The 23,249-nt window shown below is 40.8% G+C and overlaps 1 pseudogene across 1 annotated transcript; it reads right to left on the reverse strand.

Moving 5' to 3' along the window:
• Positions 1–1,581: 1,581 nt before the first annotated feature.
• On the reverse strand, positions 1,582–18,483 carry LOC308238973 (ribosome assembly protein METTL17, mitochondrial-like; annotated as a pseudogene). The gene is made up of 8 exons: positions 18,441–18,483; positions 5,000–5,160; positions 4,717–4,814; positions 3,222–3,290; positions 2,515–2,565; positions 2,161–2,253; positions 1,764–1,954; positions 1,582–1,700 (listed from the first exon to the last, which is right to left on the reverse strand). The product of its transcript is annotated as a ribosome assembly protein METTL17, mitochondrial-like (transcript).
• Between the last annotated feature and the right edge of the window lie 4,766 nt (positions 18,484–23,249).

Raw genomic sequence — 23,249 nt, forward strand, 5'->3', positions numbered from 1 at the left:
ATGGAGGCCCCTCCCCTGGCTTATGCCTTCTGAACTTGGAAACCAGAAACTCTAGACTCCCTGCCAGGCACAGCCCTGTGCTGTCTTCTCTTTAGTTCCATGACTAATCCAAGGGCTTGGACTGACTTAGTTCATGCCTGGGGCTGGTCTAATCCAAAATGGCACAGTCTATGGTAGCTACTTCCAGCTATTTTGTGTTGGGGACAATCTGGTCCTGGCTCACTCAGGACATTTGATCTAAGCCTTCCATACTGTCCCCACCCCAATTCAAGTCTTATAGGCTGCTATGCTGATACCTGAACCTTACCCTTTCAGAGGGGATTTGGCGCCACCTGGGGTTAAGAAGGAGGTGGGGCTAAGGAGTGGTGCTGCTGTCACTCTGGGAACTAGTGGATGAGGGGACTCCCCTTTCCTGTAACCCCAGAAAAATAGCTCCAGGTATGGAAATGTCTAGTGGGAGTTGAGATTTCTAGTATTACAACATTGAAACTGTTGTGGGAGAGGGACTGAGAGTTTTAATACACAGAAAGTTGCCCCTAGCTCTGAAACAGCAAGGCCTAGGGGAACACAGAAATGAACCAAGTAAATGACGGACTCTGCCTGAACATAGGGTTTTGGAAATGAATGACTCAGTCCTGAAGGGATCGTTTCTTGAGGGGCATTCATGATGCAAACTCTGGGGGAGTTGATGAACCCTGAGAGAGATAAAAGGAAAGGAAGGAGGGAGAAAAAAAGAGAGGCCAGGCAGCTGCTGGTCACCTGTCCAGGTGGCCCGTCAAACTACCCTGAGACCTGTTGAGCCAGTTCTCAATGCGCTGGGGGAGGCTTTCCCCACTCCCTCATTACTTCCCTGGGAAGTCCTGGTCTCTGGGAGAAGCAGCAGTATTCTTACAGGAGGGGCTGAGCTTGAGGTTTCTGTGGGAAGACAGGCATTGAATCTCTGAGGACTCACTTCGTTACAGGATAGGCCGTGATGACTGACCTCTACACCTTTTAAGAATCACAAGACCCATTCCCATTCTTTGAAAAGTTATAATTCTTATTAAAACCTCAAACAAATGCAGGTATATAGGGGTACCAGCACTCCTGTTACCGTGCACAGTCAGTTGGAGCGCTGAAAAGTCTCCTCATTGGACAAAATGGCGCAGGGGGCGGGTCTTACACTGAACGCGCCAAAGGCTGGAAAGATGAATGGGCAGGGCCCTGCGCGTGCCAAGCTGGAAAGACCAATGGACTGGACTTGAGGAAGATGAATGGACAGGGCCTGAGCGGGGCCCAAAGCTCGAAATGTGAACAGACAGGGCCCCATTAGGTTGTAAGCTAGCAAAATAATTGGATAGAAAAATAAAAAGCCCTTCTCTCCCTATTCCTGTAAGAACCGCAGCTTGAGCAGGAAGAGGGGATGGTCTTTGAGACAGAAGTCCACCATTCTCCCAGGTTGAGCAGCACCAGAATAAAACCTCTTTCCTTTTGCACGAGTTTGGCTTTCGGCAGGGATTCAAACCTGTGTTTTTCATTACACCCCCATCCTGGATACCAGGTAGCTTTAGCCTTGGCAGGCTCGATACAAGAAAACCCTTGTTACACATCCTTGTTAACTCTCAGGGGGATCTTCAACAGGGGACGGAAGAAGCTCAGATGGCGTGGTCACAGGTAAAAGATCTCCCCAGGAGTTGACATGGGCACAGCGATACAAATCCCTATGAAAAAGAGAGGTCAATGTGGTGGGTAGGTTCCAGCCACGTCTCACTAACTGTGGTCACAGCCTCCTGCCATGGCGGCGGGCTGTGAGCACAGCAATCTGCATATGTCCATCTGGACAGCACAAGTGACAGTGCACATGGCGTGGCCGTTTAAGGACAGGCTGAGTGATCCGAGGCCAGCGATTAGCTTCCTCTGGAGACCCCCGGGCAAGGATTACCATTGAGAAATTTTCCTCCTTTGTCTTCTTGCTCTAAGGTAAGGAGAGAGAGACTGTTTTGGGGAAAAAGATATGGGGAAAATGTTGACCCCCATTCCTGCAACCCTTTTCATATTCTAGGTCATGCACATTCAGGCCCTACAAACGCTCCCGGAATTTTCCAACTCCTCCCACCTGATTCTTTCATCCTGCTTTCCCAAGCTACCTCATCCTTGCTGCAATATTCCCAGGGTACATACCCAGCTGAAGGGGATGGGATGGTAAGCCTGGGAAAAGCTACAGGCCAGGGGCTTAGAGGCTGTCAACTGGGGACAAGGAAGTTCATGGGGACACTGTAAACACACATGAAAAATATGAGGTAAGATGAAAGAACCACAGATCATAATACTGGGAATCTAAGGGTGCTAGGGTCAGGAAGGGGTAGGGGTAGGGCAGCACAGGAGCAGGCGGTAGGGAGAGCAGGGGATCCACTAAGAAGAAATCGGATCAGGACACAAAGCAGTGGAGGGTGGTTTAGCTTTGCCCTCTCACTTGTCCTGGACACAGCTGAGCTCAGCTCTTTGCATGCTGGGAAAGGTAGAAGCAATACTCACTGGGGCAAAGACAAAACCATGCCGAGGGTCCAGAGGTGACTTCTCCTTTCCCTGAAATCAAAGGAAATAACAAAATTAAGCTGGGCCTGCAGGGTCTATTCTCATAAGTCAATCTCTGCACTCAATCGAGGACTCCTTTAACATCTGATTCTGATAATTACTATGTTCTTTGAGTTAAGCTGGCTACTTCTCTAATTCTCCAAACAAAGAACTTTTCTTTGCAGCAGGAGAAAGGCAGGAACTTGGCACATAGAATGGTGCTCTCCTTGTCAGCAACCTCCACTCTCAAAAAAATCCCATTCCAGGACAATTAAATTCAGGATTTTACACTGGCTCATACAGTCCTAGAGATAAGGTTTTTGGCTCAGCCATGTCCTAGGTCAGGGGTCAGCAAACTTTTTTAAAGGCTCAGAGAGTAGCCAAAATGTGTTTGTGTCCCAACTATTCATCTCTGCCATTTGTAGTGTGAAAGCAGCCATACACAACAGACACTCAAACAAGCCTGGCTCATACAAATCCTGGCAGGCAGGATTTGACCCACAGGCCCTACTTTGTCAGCCACCAGCCTACATCATAATGACTTTACAAGCCTACTCTCCTGAGAGTCACTTACCTTTGTACGACAGTCTTTTCAGTTTTCAAGGGAGTACTGGTAATTGGTGACAGATAGTTAGGGGTTGGGGGAAGAGAAGGAGAAAGAACCTTACCTTAAGGACCAGGTCCCTGGCTTCCATGAGAAGGCAGTGCCCAGCTTTTGTTCCATTCTCCACCAATATCTGTTCACAAAGGGGAAAATGAGCAGAAGCCCTGAATTATATGAAAATATATGAAGGGAACCAAACAAAGTTTTGCCACCCAAAAGCTACTGAAACAGGAATTTTTAGGGGTGAAAAATACAGGTTTAGGGAATTTTAGAAATTAAGAGGACCATAGAAGAAGCACAGGTCTGCAGAGCAGCAGAAGGTATATTTCTATAGAATAGGGAAGCTAAAAAAGCTGCAACAGGTGTATTTCCATAGAATGAGGGAGCTGGGAACAGCAAAAGATCTATATTTACAAAATAAAAGGAAGAAAGCCCTTCATCCAGAAGAAGAAGAAGAAACCCCAAAGGGAATAGGGAAAACAATAAGGAAAGAGGGGAGGAAAAACCTCATATGACCCATGTGAGATTTGACCTTTGAGCTCAGAAGTTACTATAGTAACCAGTCTAAGGGAATAGTGACCAATCAGAGGGGATTTCAAGGCACAAAGCTCTGCAGCCTTTATAAGCCATGGAAAGGGAAACTCTGTGGGACCCTTTCCCCCTTCCCACGTGGGAATCTGTACTTGCTCTTTAATAAGTTTTCACCTTTGCTATACCACCTCTGTCTGTGGATTCATTCTTTGACTCTGGCGGTCAAAGAATCCTGGACATCCTACCCAATCCAAAAATTCTGCTTCACTACCTTTTGGAAATACTGATTTTAAGCTTTTTTTTTTTTTTTTAAACAAAAGACTCAGAAAGAACCTTTGATCCTCCCATTTCCTGCCTAAGAGATTTAGATGCAAAGGGCTACTCCAGGAAGGGAATCGTAGGATATGTCTTAGTCTAATTTGAATTAAGTATGGTGGGTGAGCGGGTTCAGGTAGGGGCCTGTTAGCTAGATACCCGTGCCCCATTGTTTCTGAGTGGCTTAGCAATAATTTGCCTACCATGTGTGTTCTACTTTTCCTCAACTTTCTGTAAATTGTCCATTCTCACTTCTAAAATCTAAAATCCATTTCCCCCACTTTTCTTCTTTGTCCAAAATGTCATATATACTCAATGTTGCTTCACTGCCTTTGGAATTTTTATGCCTATGTGAATTCCTCATGTGCTTGTATTAAACATTTTATTTTTTTTTCTGTTAATCTCTCTGTTAATTTGATTAGTAGCCCAGCTAGAAGACCTTAGAAGGTGGGAGCAAAAGTATTATTATTTTTTTTTAGCTCCCACACATGAATGTCAGTAGCTCTGTAAGAGCATTCACAGATGGAATAGCAATCCTAAAGGAAATGGCATTATATATAAGATTGGGATGGTGACCCTACAAGAGGGACAAAGGGACCTATGCAGGAGAAAAAATGGTCAAGAATGAAGACAAGCTCCAATGTAGAGAAGGAAAAGAATGAAACCCACAAAACTGCTTTAAAACTTGAAGGGAAAAGTGGATTTTCACTCACCAGAAAATCACTTGTCTTGCACCACAAGGTTTGGACAAGACAGCCTTGCTGGGCAATTCACTTAGGGAAAAGGCTGATACCACCACATTGAACTGTACCTGAGGACCAAAACAAAGAACGTGACAGACACCCCTGCCCCCCATCTCCCCCTTCCAAGAGCACAGTGAAGTTCTATCTCTCTAAATGTATTCTGTTGTTTTTTATCTTCTAACACTCAATGCTGGGTTGCAAAGCTGAGGCCAGTTTCCCATCTGCCAGATTCCACGTTTAGCATACTCTATACATTGTCACTTGCAATAGGTGATACAGGTAGGCACTGTCTGAAAAAGACACCTGGTACGTACAGCTTCCCATTTTCTGAACCATCTATGGAGGAAGGCACAGATGTGGCAACTGTGAGTGTATAGGTATAAACTGAAGTTATATCCTGATAAGAACGTGGCCCTGAGAATGAAGAAAAATGCAAGGTGAGAGTGAGATAAAGGAGGGTGAAGGGGTTCAGAACTGGCCTCCCCAAGATGAGCCACTGGCATGTGGATTATTTTGAACTGAAGGCAATCGAGACTTTGTGGGCTCAAGAGACATTTTTTATCTATCCTTAAAAGAATTTAAATGACCCTGACTGGTTTGGCTCAGTGGATAGAGCGTCAGCCTGCGGACTGAAGGGTCCCAGGTTCAATTCCGGTCAAGGGCATGTACCATGGTTGCGGGCACATCCCCAGTAGGGGGTGTGCAGGAGGCAGCTGATCGATGTTTCTCTCTCATTGATGTTTCTTTTTTTTTTTAAACATATTTATTTATTTATTGTTTGTTTGTTTGTTTGAAGTATTACAAATAGTAGTACATATGTCTCCTTTTTTTTTCCCATTGACCTCCCCCTGGCCTCCCCAGCCCCCCAGTACATGCCTTTACCTGCCCCCACCCCAAGTGTCTTGTATCCATTGGTTATGCTTATATGCATGTGTACAAGTCCTTTGGTTGATCTCTTACAGCTCCCCGCCCCAAACCTCCCCTGCATTCCCACTGTAGTTTGACAGTCTGTTCAATGCTTCTTTGCCTCTGAATCTATGTTTTTCCCCATTTCTTTCCTTTAAAAAAATCTTGCCTCTGCAGACTAGAAATAAACATATAATAACAAAAAATGTTTGAGTCCCAATTTCAATGTCCAACAGTTCTGAGTCCCCGTTTCAATGTCAAACAGTTCCTTATGTGTACATGTCAGCAATGATATCTGGATGGTGCGCACATGGTGGCAATGCAGGTCCAACCCTCTCTGGTTTGGTCCTAGGCAACCTGCTGCGACGCACAGCTGCTGACTGCTAGCATGGCAAGGCGTCGTCAGCGTCTTCCATCTCTGGACTGTTTCTCCTCTTGTCTTCATGGTTGGAGCAGACCTGTCAATTCCTCTCTGTTGCAGGAATCCACATGGTCTTGGAGTTGTTTTCTGAAAATATACAAACATATTCTCGACCAAAAGTTAATAAAGGAATCTCTTCTATATAATTGATTTGGGATCCTTTTTATTTTTGCCCAAACTATTTTCCTTTGTCTTATTTAGACACCATGTGTGTTTTTCATGGGTGTCTTGCTGTTAGCATTACAAATGAAAATGAATTTTGTAAAGTAAAAATTTTCTAGATATAATTTACTTATAGGATATTTTTCCTTACATGATATTATTCTACTCCCCCCCCCCCTTTTTTTTACTAATGGAGGCTTTTGTAAATTTTATAATGCAGTCCTGATAACTTAAAATTTTATTTTTTTGCACAAAAATATGACTGCTTTAGTTTCATTGCATGTTCAGGAATTTTACCATGAGATGAACTACCAATAGAAATTTTAGTTACCACTTTAGGAACAGCTTTTTGTCCAGTACAATTAAATTTTCTTGAATATTCACTTATTTCAATTAGCCTATTTAAATTAATCTGAAAACTTGATTATTATTTTACTGTCAAATTTAATACTCTACCAACAATCTTAGTTTACCCTGTAAATATTAGTGGAAAGGATTATTTGCATTCTTAAGTAGGCCCTGAGCATTCCTGGTGCTATACTGGATTTAGATATAGGGTAGCTGCTGTCGGCCAAGTCTCTGTCTGTTACCTGGGTCCCAATCTGAGCTGGGCCAAGTCACTGTCTGTCACCTGTGTCCCGATCTGAGCTGGGCGTGGGAAGCAAAGCAGCCATGGGGGCAGGAGACCTCCCTCAGATGGGGTGAGGGTTCAGGCCCCTGCAAGGTTGGGGGGGGTGAGGGTCTGTGCCCCACCTCTGTTGACCCCCAAGTTCTCTCCTGATGGCCCCTCTGCGACTGTGCCTGTCTTAGGTTGTTCCTTCCCTGAGGAATCTTACCCGTCTCTGGCTAACCAGTCATCCTCTGGGGCCAAGCAGGGTGATGTGAGGTTCAGTTCTATCTCCTTGGTAGCCTATGCCCCCGTGGCCTCCATGCCCAGCACCTGCCTTGGGATCCCCTGGCCTGCTGGCGGAGCCCCAGCACTGATCACATATCTTGGGGAACTCAGGTTTCTTCTTCAGGGAGGGCCCAGCTCACACGATTGGGCGAGAGACAGATCCATGGTACCAGCCACCACGAGGCCTCAAGCTCAGCATGAACAGAAAGCTCAGGCAACAGCTGAGGGCAATTGGATTGTGAGAAGAGGGTCCCTATTGGCACAAAAGGCAAGAGGGGCCAATATAGAATGCTCAAGTGACTTCCCAGCACCTTAATTCCTTCTGAAAGGGATTAAATCCTTTCATGTCCTTTTTTTTTAAAATTGCTGCCAAACTTTCAAAGAATTAGTTTGTAAGTTTGTTTGGGATAATTGTACAATATGCTGTTGTAAAATATCTAAAATTATAATGACGTTGTAGAATAATATCATGTAAGGATATTCTTTGCTCTAGGCCATGGCAATTCAATTTCAAACTGACTGTCAATTTCTTTTTGTAACTTTATATAAACTTTGTCAGGGAGGCAAAAACACAAATTACTTACTTTAGTTCAAGAGGCCAAATATATTGACTTTCAATTACAATCCTTACGACTTTTGAAGGAAACTTCTCTTTGTTTCCTTCCAAAATAATTTTCAGGCTACAGAGAGTTTCATTTAAAAATCTTGGTCACATGAAACAATTTCTCTTAAGGTTATGGTGACCACTAGTATGAATTAGATTTAATATTTTATTTTTATTTTATTTTTTTATAATTTAAAAAAATTTTTTTAAATTGTTATTTTTTACATATGTGTCCTTATTCCCCTTTAACCCCCCACTCCCCACTTATTCCCCACCCCCTTGTTGTCTGTGTCCATTGATTAGGCTCATATGCATGCACACAAGTCCCTAACTCTATCCATCTCCCTTCCTCTCTGTAAAAAATCAATAAAATATATTTTTAAAAAGAATTTAAATGGAGGGTCTTGCCCATAATAAGAGTTATTACCAGAAATAACTTTATGACCTATCTATAGGGCAGGGCAAACTTCTAATTACTGAACATCTGCTCTTTTTATCTATCTGAGTAGTTCCCTCCTCCCCTCAGAAGCCTCAGGGCACCTTACTAATTCTTTAGTTGTTTGTACATATACCTCATTTTACCTTTCTGTCTCTGAACCTCTCCTATATACGGGTTTCTATATATCTATATGTAATTAAATTTTATTATTTTTTTTCTTGTTAACCTGCCTCATGTCAATTTAATTATTAGACCAGCCAAGAGAACCTAGAAGGGTAGAGGAAAAATTTTTCCTCCCTCACAAGAGTAAACAAATATTAAAAACACAGGGAGAAATTGGGTCACCTGTCATATTAATCTTAGCCAACATATCCACTTGAAATGTGTCTCAAATTGTTTCTTTGAGAAAACCTTACTGAGCAAGATTAGGCACTGTAGGCCAGGGGACCAATTTTTCCTCTTGCTGCTATGGATTCCTGGGAAATATTGGGTTGCTCCTTCTCTGAATTGGGGTCCAGGATGAACACAACAGGAGTGTGGCTTGCTTGAAAGTGGGATCTATTACCTGGGGTGGCCTGTGATAGCAGCTGAAAGGAAAGCCTATCTCTTGGGACAGGAGCAAAGCTACCACTTGGATAAAAGGGCATAGCATTTATACCATTTATACCTTTTTAAGGCCAAAGAGAGAGACTTTGACCTTTGCGCAGGTTTGCGGTAAGACGTATGCAGTAAGTTATAAGAATATTTGGATTCTCAAGATTATAAGACTTGGTGGTGAAATTGACATTTACAGGAGCCCTGGAAGGCTTCACTCAGAGCCCACGTTTTGTAAAGAAGTAGCATACCACAAGTAGGTATGAAGTTTTCATTGTCACATTTATTCAGTCATTTTCTCCTGGACGTAAGATACTTTAACAGAAGGTGCTTCTAGAACCCAGCTAGGCAGAGTTACTAAGGCAAGCCAATTGGGAGGGGAAGGAAGTGCATTCACGAGAGGCATGAACTTAGAATGTATGGATATTGCTAAGACAGGCAACGTGCAAATAACAATCACAAGGCAATAAGGTATATAAACCAATTCAAAGGATATTGCTAAGGCAGAATTATTTGAAAAGACCAATTAAGAGCTAGCAAGACTACCTATCCTGGCGTACACTTCTTCTCGCTCTCTCTCTTCTCCCTGGAACTACAACGCAATGGGTTCCTGACATTCATTCCTGTGGCAGGGGAGCACATCCCTGCATCCACCTGGGTTATGGCCACGTGGGCCTCCACACATGGATTATTAGTCTCTAATTAGCTTGGGTGCTAAATTACTCCCAAATGTAACATGGAAAGGAAGTTCCTAACACTGGCCTGTTCTTGGAACCCCAGCTACACCTTTTCCAGGACTGACTGCTCCCCATAAATGTTGGTTCCATTAATCGTTTTTGTCTGGGACTTCATTCTTCTGTTTTCAGGAAACAAGAACTCAGGCTCAAACAACACCCACATTTTTTGGGATCAAAGTTACATATAACATCATGTAGTCATAATGTAAAGGCTAATGTAAGGATGTAACATAATGGGCTTTGAATTAAAATTCTCATTATCTATTATACTAGTACTTTATTAAGATGACCCACTTTATGAAGATAAGGAACTTGTCATGCTAAATGACATACCTGAGTTATAAAAATAATTGAAGGTAAAATAGTGTTATAAATTGAGAAGTATAGGCTTCCAGATATACATATTAAATCTTTGAAAAATTAGGAATGTAGACTCAGTTTTGTTTGCTTGTATTTTGTTAATCCTCACTCAAGGATATTTTTTCCATTGATTTTTTTTTTTTCAGAGAGAATGGAGGGGAGGGAAGGGAGAGAGAGAGAGAGAGAGAGAGAGAGAGAGAGAGAGAGAGAGAGAGAGAGAAACATCAAAGTGCGAGAGACACATCGATTGATTGTTTCCCACACGTGCTCTGACTGGGGCTGGAGATCAAACCCAAAACTGAGGTACGTGCCCTTGACTGGGAATTGAACATGCAAACCTTCAGTCCTTGGACCGACGCTCCAACCACTGAGCAAACTGTCCAGGGCTAGATTCAATTCTGGAATCAAAGAACAAAATACAGAAAGTAAATTTGCCCCCCCCCCCTGCCCCCGAATAATATTTAAATTGAATGTGCAAAGTTGATGTATCATTCTCTCATCCATCTGTTGGTTTGAGAAGAGTTTTTACAAACTCCAGAAATTTGACTAATAAAATCTTCCAGAACTTGTTTAAGTCTAAGGCTGCTTCCAGCAATGACTGGATACAGAAGGGAAATGGAACTCCTGTGATAAGGGACTTTAGTTTGAGGACTCTCCAGTGACCTTGCCAAACACTCCTTAGAATTGCACAACAGTCTAGATGTTTTCGACTTTCCTTCCCTCTCTGCTTCACTTGGCTCAGATCCACATCATGGTCTGATGGCTCTCTCAGCCTCTACCTGCTCCCTTCCCACTTTCTGTTGTCTCTTGGCTTCTGCTTTTCAGACTCACACATGATTGAAGTCATGGGGTAGATTAATTATTTGAAGAGAGTTGTGGAAAGAGAAATGCTTATAGGATATGAAATATAGGGAGTGAGGTAGAGAGTACCAGGAGAAAAGGCTAAAAAGAGACTTAAATAAGTAGGCAAACAACCAAGGAAAATGGTGTTTCAGAATGAGCCATTACTGAGTGTATTTCATTCCAGAGCTTTTTTCTAAGCATGATGAAAGTTTAAAATTTAACCAAGAAGAAATAAGAAGGCTTCTCAAACTAGAGAAAGAACAAAAAGAGAGCGGCTGAGGTCAGGAGTGGTTTGACTGATTTTTTAAAAAAATTCAATACTTAAAGGCAAGATAAACAGCCAATTAATTAAAATAAAAGGAATATCACAATATGTACATATATGAAATCATTATGTTGTACACCTTAACCTTACCCAGTATTATATGGCAATTATATCTTGATCAACCTGGAAGGAAAATGTTTATGTGAGGGGAACTGCATGTGCAAAGGCCCTGGACAATACATTTGCTTTGAGTGATAAAATAAAATAAAAATAAAATAACATAGACCCAATACCTGTTCTACTTTATAGGAATAAACATCTGTAGAAAACGATATATTACTAAGGAAGGGCACTTCTGTTTTCACACATATATTACTTCCACTGTTTTTTATATATCCTTCCCTTTTTATCTATAATAATAAAAGCATAATATGCTAATTAGAGTGGATGTCCTTCCAGACGACCTTCCGGATGAAGCCAGGGCTATGAGGGAAGCCCGGTCCCGGGTGCCAGAAGGAAGCCAGTGCCGGCAGCCAGGAGAAGGAAGGCCTACTCTTGCACGAATGTCATGCATCGGGCCTCTAGACCTTATTATATAATAATAGAAATATTATATAAATATTATGTAATAAATATTATTTTATACAAGTATTACAAATAATAATAATATTTGTATCATTATTATAGCATTTGGTAAATATATCACATAGAAGTCATATGGGAATGTGGATGGATGGATACTATGCTTGCCCTAATCATGAGAACTAATGTAGAAATAGTTAAACTAAAATAAAAATCAGTGCAACATTGACAAGAGTTATTAAAAGTTACTTTAAAGAGAGAAGAGGGCCGCTAGACCATCTAAAGAAAGACCATGTCAAATAGAAATGAAATCAGCAATAGAAGCAGAACAAGAAGCAAGTCACACAGCTCAACTCTTCCAGTGCTCATTCAAGGAAAAACCTGCAAAGAGGTGTCTGTGATAGTTTTGTGTCAATTTGCAAGGGCCATGGGATACTCACACATATAATCAAACACTATTCTAGGTGAGTCTGGGAAGTGTTTCTGGATAAGAGTAACATTATTTTTTATTTTTTATTTTTTTACACTTGGGCTTCTTTCACCCAGGTGTGAGCTGTCTCTGTCTCCATGGTGCCCACTGTCAGGCAGAGCAGAAAAAGAATTAAGCGAACACAGTGAGGTGTGATGAATGTTATACGTCAAAACTGGATTTCACTTTTGTTTCTTCATGGTAAAGGTAATTTTATTTATTTATTTATTTATTTATTTATTTATTTATTTATTTATTCACTGACTAAATAATTTTTATTTATTTAAAAAAAATATATTTTCTTATTTCAGAGAGGAAGGGAGAGGGGGAAAGAGAGATAGAAACATCAATGATGAAAGAGAATCATTGATCAGCTGCCTCCTACATGCCCCACACTGGGCATCAAGCCCTCAGCCTGGGCATGTATTCTGACCGGGAATCAAACCATGATTTTCTGGTTCACAGGTCGATGCTCAACCACTGAGCTATGCCAGCTGGGCTATTTTTTATTTTTTAATTACAGTTTACATACAATATTATATTAATTTCAGGTGTACAAACCAGTGAGTAGACATTATATAACTTATTAAGTTACCACCTGGATAAATCTAGTACTATATGACACTATACACAGTTCTTACAATATTATTGACTATATTTCCTATGCTGTACTTTATAGCCTAATGACTACCCTCTAACCACCAATCGGTACTTCTTAATCTATTCACCTTTTTCACCCAACCCCCTTCCATCTTAAAGAAGACCCTTTAACATTCCTTCTAATACTGGTTTGGTGGTGATAAACTAATTTCTTTAGCTTTCTCTTGTCTGGGAAACCCTTTATCTCTCTTTTGATTCTAAATGATAACTTCCCTGGATAGAGTAATTTTGGTTGTATCATTTTGAATATTTTTATCACTTTGAATATTTTCTGACAATTCTTTCTGTTCTTCAAAGTTTCTGTTGAGAGATCAGCTGACAGTCTTCTGGGAGCTCCCTGTAGATAACTAACTGCTTTTCTCTTGCTGCTTTTAAAATTTTCTCTGTGTCTTTAACCTTTGGCATTTTAATTATGATGTGTCTTGGTGTAGGCCTCTTTGGGTTCATCTTGTTTGGAACTCTTCCTTTCTTGGACTTGTATGTCTATTACCTCTAAGACATTAGGGAAGTTTTCTGTCATTTTTTTACATAGATTTTCAATTTGTTGCTCTCTGTTCTCCTTCTGGCACCCCCATGATGTGAATGTTAATACTATTGAAGTTATCCCAGAGGCTTCTTACACCAGGGGTCCTCAAACTTTTTAAACAGGGGGCCAGTTCACTGTCCCTCAGACCATTGGAGGGCCGGACTATAGTTTAAAAAAAAACAAACTATGAACAAATTCCTATGTGCACTGCGGGCCTGGGACGAGTCGGCTGCTAAGCAGGACAGGCAGCGGCACCCGGCGGGGCAGATAAATGTCCTCGGCGGGCTGCTACACTATCCTCATTTTTTAAAACTATTTTTTTCTTTTTGCTGTTCTGATTGTGTATTTTATGCTTACTTACCTTCCAAATCTCTGATTTGACCCTCTGCTTCATCTACTTATACCATATTACTCCACTGTTGATTCCTTGTAATGCATTCTTTATTTCAGTTACTGTATTCTTCATTTCTGATAGGCTCTTTTTTATGTTTTCTAGTTTTGTTTTCATGTTTCCTATCTCTTTTTTTGATGTTCTCACTAAGTTCATCTACTCCTCCCCTAAGTTCATAGAGGATCCTTATAACCAGTGTTTTGAACTCTGCATCTGAAAGGTTGCTTGTCTCCAATATGTTTAGTTCTTTTTTCTGAAGTTTTATTTTATTTTATTTTATTTTTTTCATTTGGAATATGTTTCTGTGTCTCTTCATTTTGGCAGCCTCCATAAGTTGGTTTCTATGTATTAGGTAGAGCTGCTGCATCTCTCGGACTTGGTAGAATGGCCTTCTTTAGTAGATGTTCTGTCTGGTCGAGTGGCACAATCCCTTTGATCATCTAAGCTGCGCACTTTAGGAGCACTTCTCGTGTGGGTTGTATATACCTTTCCTTTCTAGTTGAACCTGGATTGCTGTTGGCACATCAGTAAAAGTGATTTACCCCCTAGATCAATAGCATGCAAGGACTTGCTACAACCACTGCGGAGGATCAGCTGGGCAGGGAGGGGCCAACCCTATGGACCAGGACTTTCTTCAGCAGTGCTCTGGTACCCACTGAGTCTGCCCCTTGAGTAGAGGTCAAGGTCAGCCACCACCTGTGTCCTGCTTGGGGCCAGCCAGTGTGACCTAAAAGCAATCTGTAGATGGCTGCTACTTGTGCTGGGTTTGGAGGTGCCCAGAAGTGTCAGATCTGGGGCCACTTAGTAAGAGAAATGGGGCACACCAAGGTCAGATGTTGCTTATTTGAGGTATTTTAGGAAAGTCCAAAGCATAAGCTAACAGGCTGTTAGTATAGAAAGGCCACTGGAAACAGCTTGAATGGACCCTCAAATTGAGTGGGATGGGGTTTCAGGGAATCACCAGGACTCACCAACAGTATTAGTGAGGTTGATGGAGACTCATATATAGCGCCCAACTGCTGTCTCTGTGTGGGGAGGGTTCAGAAAAGGAACAATGGCCTCTGCCAGCACTCTACCTGGGAGAAAGCTGCCCCTCCAGCTCATTCCCTGATGCTGTACAATTCAGTTCTTCTTCATATGTGCCTTGTGCCTTTTGACTTGCTGCCCCAGTGCTGGAGCTCAGAGTCCAAGTTAGTGTGTGTGGGGCCCTTTAAGTAGAATTCCTAGGACTCTAGTAGCCCTCTGTCTCATTCAGCCACAATTCCTGCTGGTTTTTACAGCCAGGAGTTATAGGGACTTTTCTGCCTGGTACTAGAACCTAGGCTGGGGGCTTGTTGTGGAGCTGGAACTCCTCTCTCTGAGAATAACATTTAAATTGGTAAAGGACATAGTCCTCTCTCATGTGGGTAGACTTCATGCAATCAGTTGAAAGCATGAATAGAACAAAAAAACACCCTCCCTTGAGTAAGAAGCAACTCCTCCTGCCTGACCACTTTGAGCTAGATATCAGTTTTTTCTTGCTTTTTTACTCAAACTGAAACTGGGTCTTAAGCTTTCTTGCTTTTAGACTGAAACTTATACTACTTTTTGTTTCCCAGGCCTTTGGACTTGGGCTAGAACTTATATTATCAGTTCTGAGTCTCCAGCTTGCTCACTACATATATGGGAGATTTTGGCTCCTATAATCACATAATCATGTGAGCCAATTCCTTATAATAAATCAAATCTATTATCTATCTATCTATCTATCTATCTATCATCTATCTATCTATCTATCTATCTATCTATCTATCTATCTATCTATCATCTATCTATCTATCTATCTATCTACCTATTATCTATCTATCTATCAATCATCATCTATCTATGTAGCTAGATAGCTTGAAGCTGTCAGCACCACAATAAAATTATTAAATTATTTTGCCACATCTTTTGTGTACACACACACACACACACACACACACACACACATTATTCTATTGGTTCCGTCTCTCTGGAGAACTTTACTAAGCATGGTCTTTGCCAAAGATACAGAGAATACACTCTATATTGGCATCATTTGTCCACATGAGCGTAATTGTCTATTAAAAGACTGCCTTTTATTTTACTGATTTTGCCTCTTAAATTTTTTTTTTGAACTTTTGGGAGAGTTTATTTGAGCCAAACTGATGACATATGCCAGGGAGCAAGATCTTAAATGCTCTGTAGAATAACTTTTTTATAGTTTCTTTTATGCATTTGAAATTAAGGAGGGAACTAAGGAAGATTACATGGAGGTGGGAGAAGCAAGGCAGGCATTGGGTTAGCAGTGGTCGGCAAACTCATTAGTCAACAAAGCCAAATATCACCAGTACAACGATTGGAATTTCTTTTGAGAGCCAAATTTTTCAAACTTAAACTTCTTCTAACGCCACTTCTTCAAAATAGACTCACCCAGGCCATGGTATTTTGTGGAAGAGCCACACTCAAGGGGCCAAAGAGCTGCATGTGGCTCACGAGCCGCAGTTTGCCTACCACTGGTTACAGGATAGTTAACAAGATTATATGCTCTTATGAGGGTGATCATTTCAAAAGTGTGTTAACCTAGATGCACAGAGGTATTGGACAGGGCTTGCTTAAGGAAAAGATAAACCTTTTGCTAAAACGTGATATGCCTGGGTCATGACTACCCACCACGACCTGCCCAGTTGGAAATTTGTGATCCAATCACCCTGTGAGGTTACTTTCCATAGGACCTTCCTTTTTAAAATCCACAGCTCTCCCTTTTTGTCATAAATCAACTTGAAGGATGCATTGAGGACCAATCTTTTGGTCAGAGAATGTGGTCTCACAGCACATTCATAGGAAATCGCAGTATTCATGTTGTCTTATTGACCACTGTGCATAAGACAATACTGTAACCATGGAATCTGAGTTGAGACTGAATTTTCCCAAAATGGGTAAAGCAGGTAAATGGGAGGTAGTTAGGTCTTATTGTCTTCATTGTGGAAAAAAACTCTGGATAATTTCTATCCTGTGAACTACCATAATCCAAATTTTGCCTTCTGTCCCATTTTTCTGTATTTGACATCTAGTATAACATTTACATATGACACCAAGAAAGGTATTAAATGTTATCTTTTTCAGCTTGGCAATAGTGTAAAATGTCTCCTTTCAATAATGTCACTCATGAATTCCTTCATCTAGTTTAAGTACAGCTTAAGTGCACTATGATGCAGGAAGGAATGTAAAAAACAAAAAAATGGGGTGCCAGGAGTCTGGGGAGAATCAAGTAGCTCCTTGGGTTTCCCATAGCCTTGACTATTTGTTTAATTTATAACCATTGCTTACCCATAGTATAACCTGGAATTTTTTTCATCACTTTTTTTTATAATGTTTCTCATGCAATCTATAATAATAAAAGCATAATATGCTAATTAGACCAGACAGCCAAACGACCTTCTGGACGTCATTTCAGATGTCCTTCCGGACGAAGCTGCAGCAGTGGGGGCCAAGGCAAAGACAGTTAGGGGCAATCAGGCAGTCAGGAAGAGTGGTTAGGGGTGATCAGGAAGGCAGGCAAGCAGTTAGGGATGAACAGGCAGGCAGACGAGTGGTTAGGGGCAATCAGGCAGGGAGGTGAGTGGTTAGGGGTGATGAAGTAGGCAGGCAGAGTGGTTAGGGGCAATCAGGCAGGCAGGCAGGTGAGCAGTTAGGAGCCAGTGGTCTTGGATTGTGAGAGGGTGCAGGCTGGGCTGAGGAACCACCCCAACCCCTGTGCATGAATTTCGTGCACCAGGTCTCTAGTTTAATATAAAAACAAATCTTTGAAGTGTTCCAGGTGCCCTTCTGGAACACTGCAAAGTTATTCCTACATATATTGAGAATTTAACCCTTAAAACCTCAATGTCTAATGAAAATTAAGGAACAATCAATTAACATTTTTTAGTTTGCACATTTTATAATCCCTAAAACCATTTTTTATAAACATAAACGTCAGTTGCTAACATGGACTTATTTTTGTAAATCCAGACAAAATAAAGACATGTCTGTTTTACTTAAACCAATAAACTTGAGTTAGCTTTTATTTACTAAGGATTAATCTCAGATCATGTGAACCTGAAGAGCATTTAAGTTAGTTTCTACATTTCTGAGAATTTTAAAATACTCATTTCTTATAAGCTCTTGCCTTGAAATTAATTTTAACAATACCATCCAGAAGTAGAAAATGATTGCACATTTAAAACATACATGTATATATAGACACACAGACAAACACAGAGACCTTTTAGCCACGAGAAAAACTCACTACTGTAGTTTATAAAAGAACAATGGGATCCAAATTTTGCCCTGGAGACATTTACAATTTATATCTGTCCTTGACAAGTCAAGTTCCAAACAACCTTTCCCCTTTTAAAATAAGGAGAGACATTTTAAATACCTCAAAGACTTGGGTTGACACCTAAATGTATTCATCTGAGTCCTCTTTTTAAAGGTTCCAGAGACCAATTAAATATGCTTTGCATTCATTCTGCCTTATTTTATGCCAGCTTTTTCTAACTGTGCATGCAAAAATTTTAAATTATCAAAGGATCCTCATTTCGACCATCCTAGTTATAAATGGGAGACTGACTATGGAGGAGCTTGTTGGCCTTGGATTTTCAATTTACCGTGTTAATTTTGAGATCTGTAGAATCTGAACAAATTTCTAGGGAAAATCAGCCCTTTCATGTGCATCTCCAATTGAACCAAATGTCGGGGGTATCTCTGTAGGACTGCTGCTATATGCCTAGAGAAAACTTTCCCTCAGGCAACCCCACAAAGACTAAGAATACCCATGTCTGGGCCAATGAGAGCTTACCAAATGCTGCCAGGACCTTGACACTTTCCAAGGCACAGGCCATTGTCCCAGGCCCCTGTCTCTCAGGGAGAACCCATTTCAGGGTGCCAGGGATTGGATGGGCAGCCTTTTAGCAGTGAATGACTCCTGGCACCCAACCCACCACTCCAGATTTGGGTATCTGAACAACTATCATCACCCCATTGGCTATTTGGGTTGGGGAAGAAAGTGTCTCTTCTATTTCAGAGCTAAGGAGATTATATTCTCTCATTTAACCAGCAAAGAATTTGTTCAGACTCTCAGTAAGCTAAAATTAAAAGCAGCAACCCATTCTTTTTTCCTTTCCCTGGGTTATCTTTCAACTCTTATCTACCTTGAGTATTTTCTAAGAACGTCTCAAATAAAGTCATGGCCTTCTCCTAAAAGCAAGGAGGGCCATAATTCCAAGAGAGATTCACCCAAGTTCACCAGATCATAATTGGGGAGCTGGTGGGAGGAATGGGCTCTTGCTTGTTGTGCCTAGCACTGATCCTGGGTGGGCTTCTCCAGAATCCTGCTCACTACACCAAGTAAATGTTGATGTAAGAAACATCCAAACCTGTAGAGAGTTTATTTGAGCCAAACTGATGACATACCAAGAAGGAGCAAGATCTTAAATGCTCCCTTAAATATTTCTGAAACATCTTCCTTCCTCTTCATTCACATTGATACTACTTTAAAGTCCTTTTTTTTTGTTTGGTGTGTTTTTGCAATTTAAATGATCTCCTTGTCAGATAGTTTCTTCCTACAGTGCACCAGAAAAATCTTGCAAAATGCAAGACCGATAATATATTTCCATTGCTTCAAATCTTTTCATGGATTCTAATAGTGTTTTCTATCTCAATCTGGGTGTTGGCTACACAGCTGTGTCTTGCTTTGTGAAATCTATAGAGCTATAAACATCTGAGTTGTGCACCTTTCTGTATATATGACTTCACTGAAAGGTGATATTTAAAAATCTCCTCATGGCTTCCCATTATACCCAGGATTGAGTCAATATCCTTAACTTGATATTTAAAGCCTTTTGTGATTCTTGACTTTCCAAATTTCTGTCACTACCCCAGTCTACCCATACCTAATTACTTGTGACCTACAAATACATTATATACTTTTAAACTATTTACCTTTGCTCTTCCTGAAATATCCCTTCTTAACTATTATTACTTCTTTAGGAATAAACCCAGGTGGCATCTTCTGGGACACTTTTTAATCGGTTAAGGCAATTCTATCTTGTGCACTCAAAGTACACTGCATACACCTCTAATACAATACTCATGACACTGCTATACCTATTTGCCTTTATTTCTGACTCTTCCATTAGATAGTAAATCCCTCTATGACCAGGAACATGTCATATAAAGCTTTCCCAGTATATAATACTATCCTATATAATAAAAGGGTAATATGCAAATTGGCCCTAATGGTGGAATGAGCAGGAACGACTGGTTGCTATGATGTGCACTGACCACCAGGGGGCAGACGCTCAACACAGGAGCTGTGCCCTGGTGGTCGGTGCACTTCCATAGGGGGAGCACCACTCAGCCAGAAGCCTCTCCCACCTCCACGGCTGTGCTAAGGATGTCTGGGGAGCAGGCCTAAGCCATTAGTTGGACATCCCCCAAGGGCTCCTGGGCTGCCAGAGGGATTTTTGACTGCCAGCTTAGGCCCGATCCCCCGGGGAGCAGGCCTAAGCTGGCAGGTGGACATTCCCTGAGGGGTCCTGGACTGTGATAGGGCGCAGGCTGGGCTGAGGGACCACCCTGAGCGCACAAATTTTTGTGCACGGCCTCTAGTGTTTTATATAAGTGCATATACCACAAACATGTTCTTGTACATGAATGAGAAAGACAAATTGAAAAAATGTATTAATAAGCCAGGCTTATTAATAAATTAGAATCTTAAGTGTATAAATAAAACATAGACATTAAAACGTTAAATGAAAATATGATTTAAAAATAAATTAAAAGTAATATCTTGTTAAATGTTTAATCACAGGAATGAACCATAAGGGAAACAGGAGTCAGAGGAGAGAAGTGGTCAGGCCATGGGGCAGTAAGGGCTCAACATATAGATCTGAGAAGTCACATAGATTTTGGATTGTTGGAAAGAAATATAGTGTGGTAATGCAGATCATGGAAAATATCTAGGAAGAAATGGTTGAGAAAACAAAAATCCCACTAGCTTAACTCTAGATGGAAGAAAACTGTTAAAAGAGGAAATTCAGTCAAGGAAAGAAAATTTGTAGGGAAGGTAATTTGCTACGTTTTGGACATGTTGAATTTGAGGTGCCTGCCAAAGACCCAATAGAGTTGTCTGGGAAGTAGTTAGAAATCTAGTCTGCATTTCAAGAGAGAAGTAAGAGATATAAGTTTGTTAGCCAATTTAATACGAGTCAATAAATTGACCTGAAAAATAATATATAAAATGAAGGGAAGGGGTTAACTATGGGACCTTGGAGGAAATCTATATTTAAGGGATAATAAGAGGAAGATATGCCCAAAATGGATGCCTGGTAGGCATCAAGCAAATGGGAAGGAATTCAGAAGATTGGAGAGTGACAGGGTAAGGGGAGCTGTTAGTAGTAGCAAAAGTATCAAAGAAGCTAAGAAGGCTATGAATTACAATGAGGCTATTAGATCTTGTTTTTAGGCATTAAGTGATTATCTTAAAGACAGCTATTTCAGTAGAGTTCTAAAGTTAAGAAGAGAAGGCAGGCTTCTCTCAAAAAGAGTGCAAGGAAAAGGGAGAATTGGTCTTGAGAATTAACGAAGGCCTTTTTTTCTTGGTGAGGCACTTAAGGTAGAAGGGAATTTTATTTTTTCTTCAGAAAGAGGTAGAAAATGCCAGAGAGAGATAGGGAATAATCAACTGTTGGGCCAAGATAGAAAACAAATATGAAGGCAAAGAATCAGACCAATTGGAAAATATGAGGAAGGAATTTTTGAGGACTCTGAGAAAATTTGAAGGTCTTTAGAAGTGGAGAGAACACACATTGGAAGCCTTCAAACTTAGCCAAGTCAGGAGTGAGGTTTTCTGCTTAAAATGGACAGGATGGAAGGGGGAGTTGGAGGACAAGTGAGATAAACTGAGGAATGAAGTCCAGATGAATACAAAGCTTCACAATGAAATAAGAGACAGATGCAAGATATAGATATTTAGGGAAATGCATTGTCTATATGTATATTAGAGATGCAGTGTGTGTGTGTGAGTGTGTGTATTTAAATGATTAATATATCAACACTAATAAAAGGGAAAGATGCAAATTGACTGTACTCTCGTGACGCCCACCAGCCAATCAGGAGTAAGTATGCAAACTAACCCAACAAATATGGAAGGTTAATTTGCATATGCAGGTGCCAAGTGGCGGGGGCGGGGGGGATGCCCCAGCCGCTTTGGGCCTCTGAGCAGCGTGTGAAGGCGGAAAGGCAGCTCCGGACCAAAGCAAAGGCGGTGCTGGCAGCCAGGGGAAGGAAGGCCCATTCTTGCACGAATCTTTGTGCATCAGGCCTCTAGTACTTACTATAAAAATCTCATCACCCAGAAATAAACATTGTTAGGTGACATTACAATGGAAATAGCTAGAGGTGTTGTTGTCTAACTGGAAACAGGGCATAAGTGTGAGATAATCTTTTTGCTGGAATTGTGGGTCTGAGTGATTGGAAGGATGACTGTACCTTTGCCAGACTTACAACAGTCGGGAGGGACACTGGGTTTTGAAATAAGATGATGTGCATGATTCTAGTCATTTGATTTGATGTGTAAAATCATATAATTAAATAGATAGATTTCCATAACTTTACATAAGTAGAGGCCTTGATGTGCATAAATGATCAGAGAAGGATAGGAGGTGAGAGAGATGAGAGAACAAGGTGGGAGAGGAAGGAAAGAATAAGACAAGTGCTATGACCAGGGGCTAAGGGGGGCAAAGGTTTTTAACTGTATTTAGTAGTACAAAGAAGTGAAGGGGAAGGAGAATAAGGAATAAAGAATACAATTCCAGCATTAGCTAGCTAAGAACTATCCATTGGTTTATTTTTACTTATGGCCTTGCTTTTAAAATTCACTTTAAATGTATTATTTTGCAATACCAAAATGTATTGCTCAGCTTTTCCTTTGAAGGGTTCATTAAGAGAAAGAGTTGTGTTTTTCTTTTTTTCCCTCACCCCAGCCTTAAAGTGTAAGGTCTACACAGGACTCATGCATTTTCAAAAGAAAACTTCAAAATTTGCTTTGAAAGCCTTTGTGAAGTGTTTTTACTTTCATTTGCCACATTGAACTTACTTCATTATTTCTCACTGGACAATTTCTGCAGACATCTTGGATAAGATGATTTTCCTTCCCAGGCAGTGCTTTCTGCCTATATATAGAAGCAATATTTTTTACTGTCATATTCTCTGAAATTATCCTGGCATTTTTGTTGAGAGACAGATTAAACTGTAAAGAGGCTGACCAACAATAGCTAAGAGACCTATATCCTTGAGTGGCTGTATCTAAGTGTTAGATTTTTATTTTGAAACTATATTTTTAATGGAGGCTCTTAATTTTCTTGCTGTGAATGTGTAAGACAAGCTATCAACAGAAAGAATAATGGCAGCTTTGTCATAAATTAAATGCTCTGAGGTCATTTTTAGAGTGCATTTAGAAAGGACTCTACCATGGGCTCTGTCTGTGGATAATAAACAAAAGCACACTGAAATACTATCATTTAGCTATGTTTAAAGATTAATGCAGGCACATGGATGAGGATTTTTTACATGCAACCAAAATAAGTATCAATCACAGCTGTTAGCA

The sequence above is a fragment of the Plecotus auritus genome (assembly GCF_963455305.1).
Source record: "Plecotus auritus genome assembly, chromosome: 1".
Lineage (NCBI taxonomy): Eukaryota > Metazoa > Chordata > Mammalia > Chiroptera > Vespertilionidae > Plecotus > Plecotus auritus.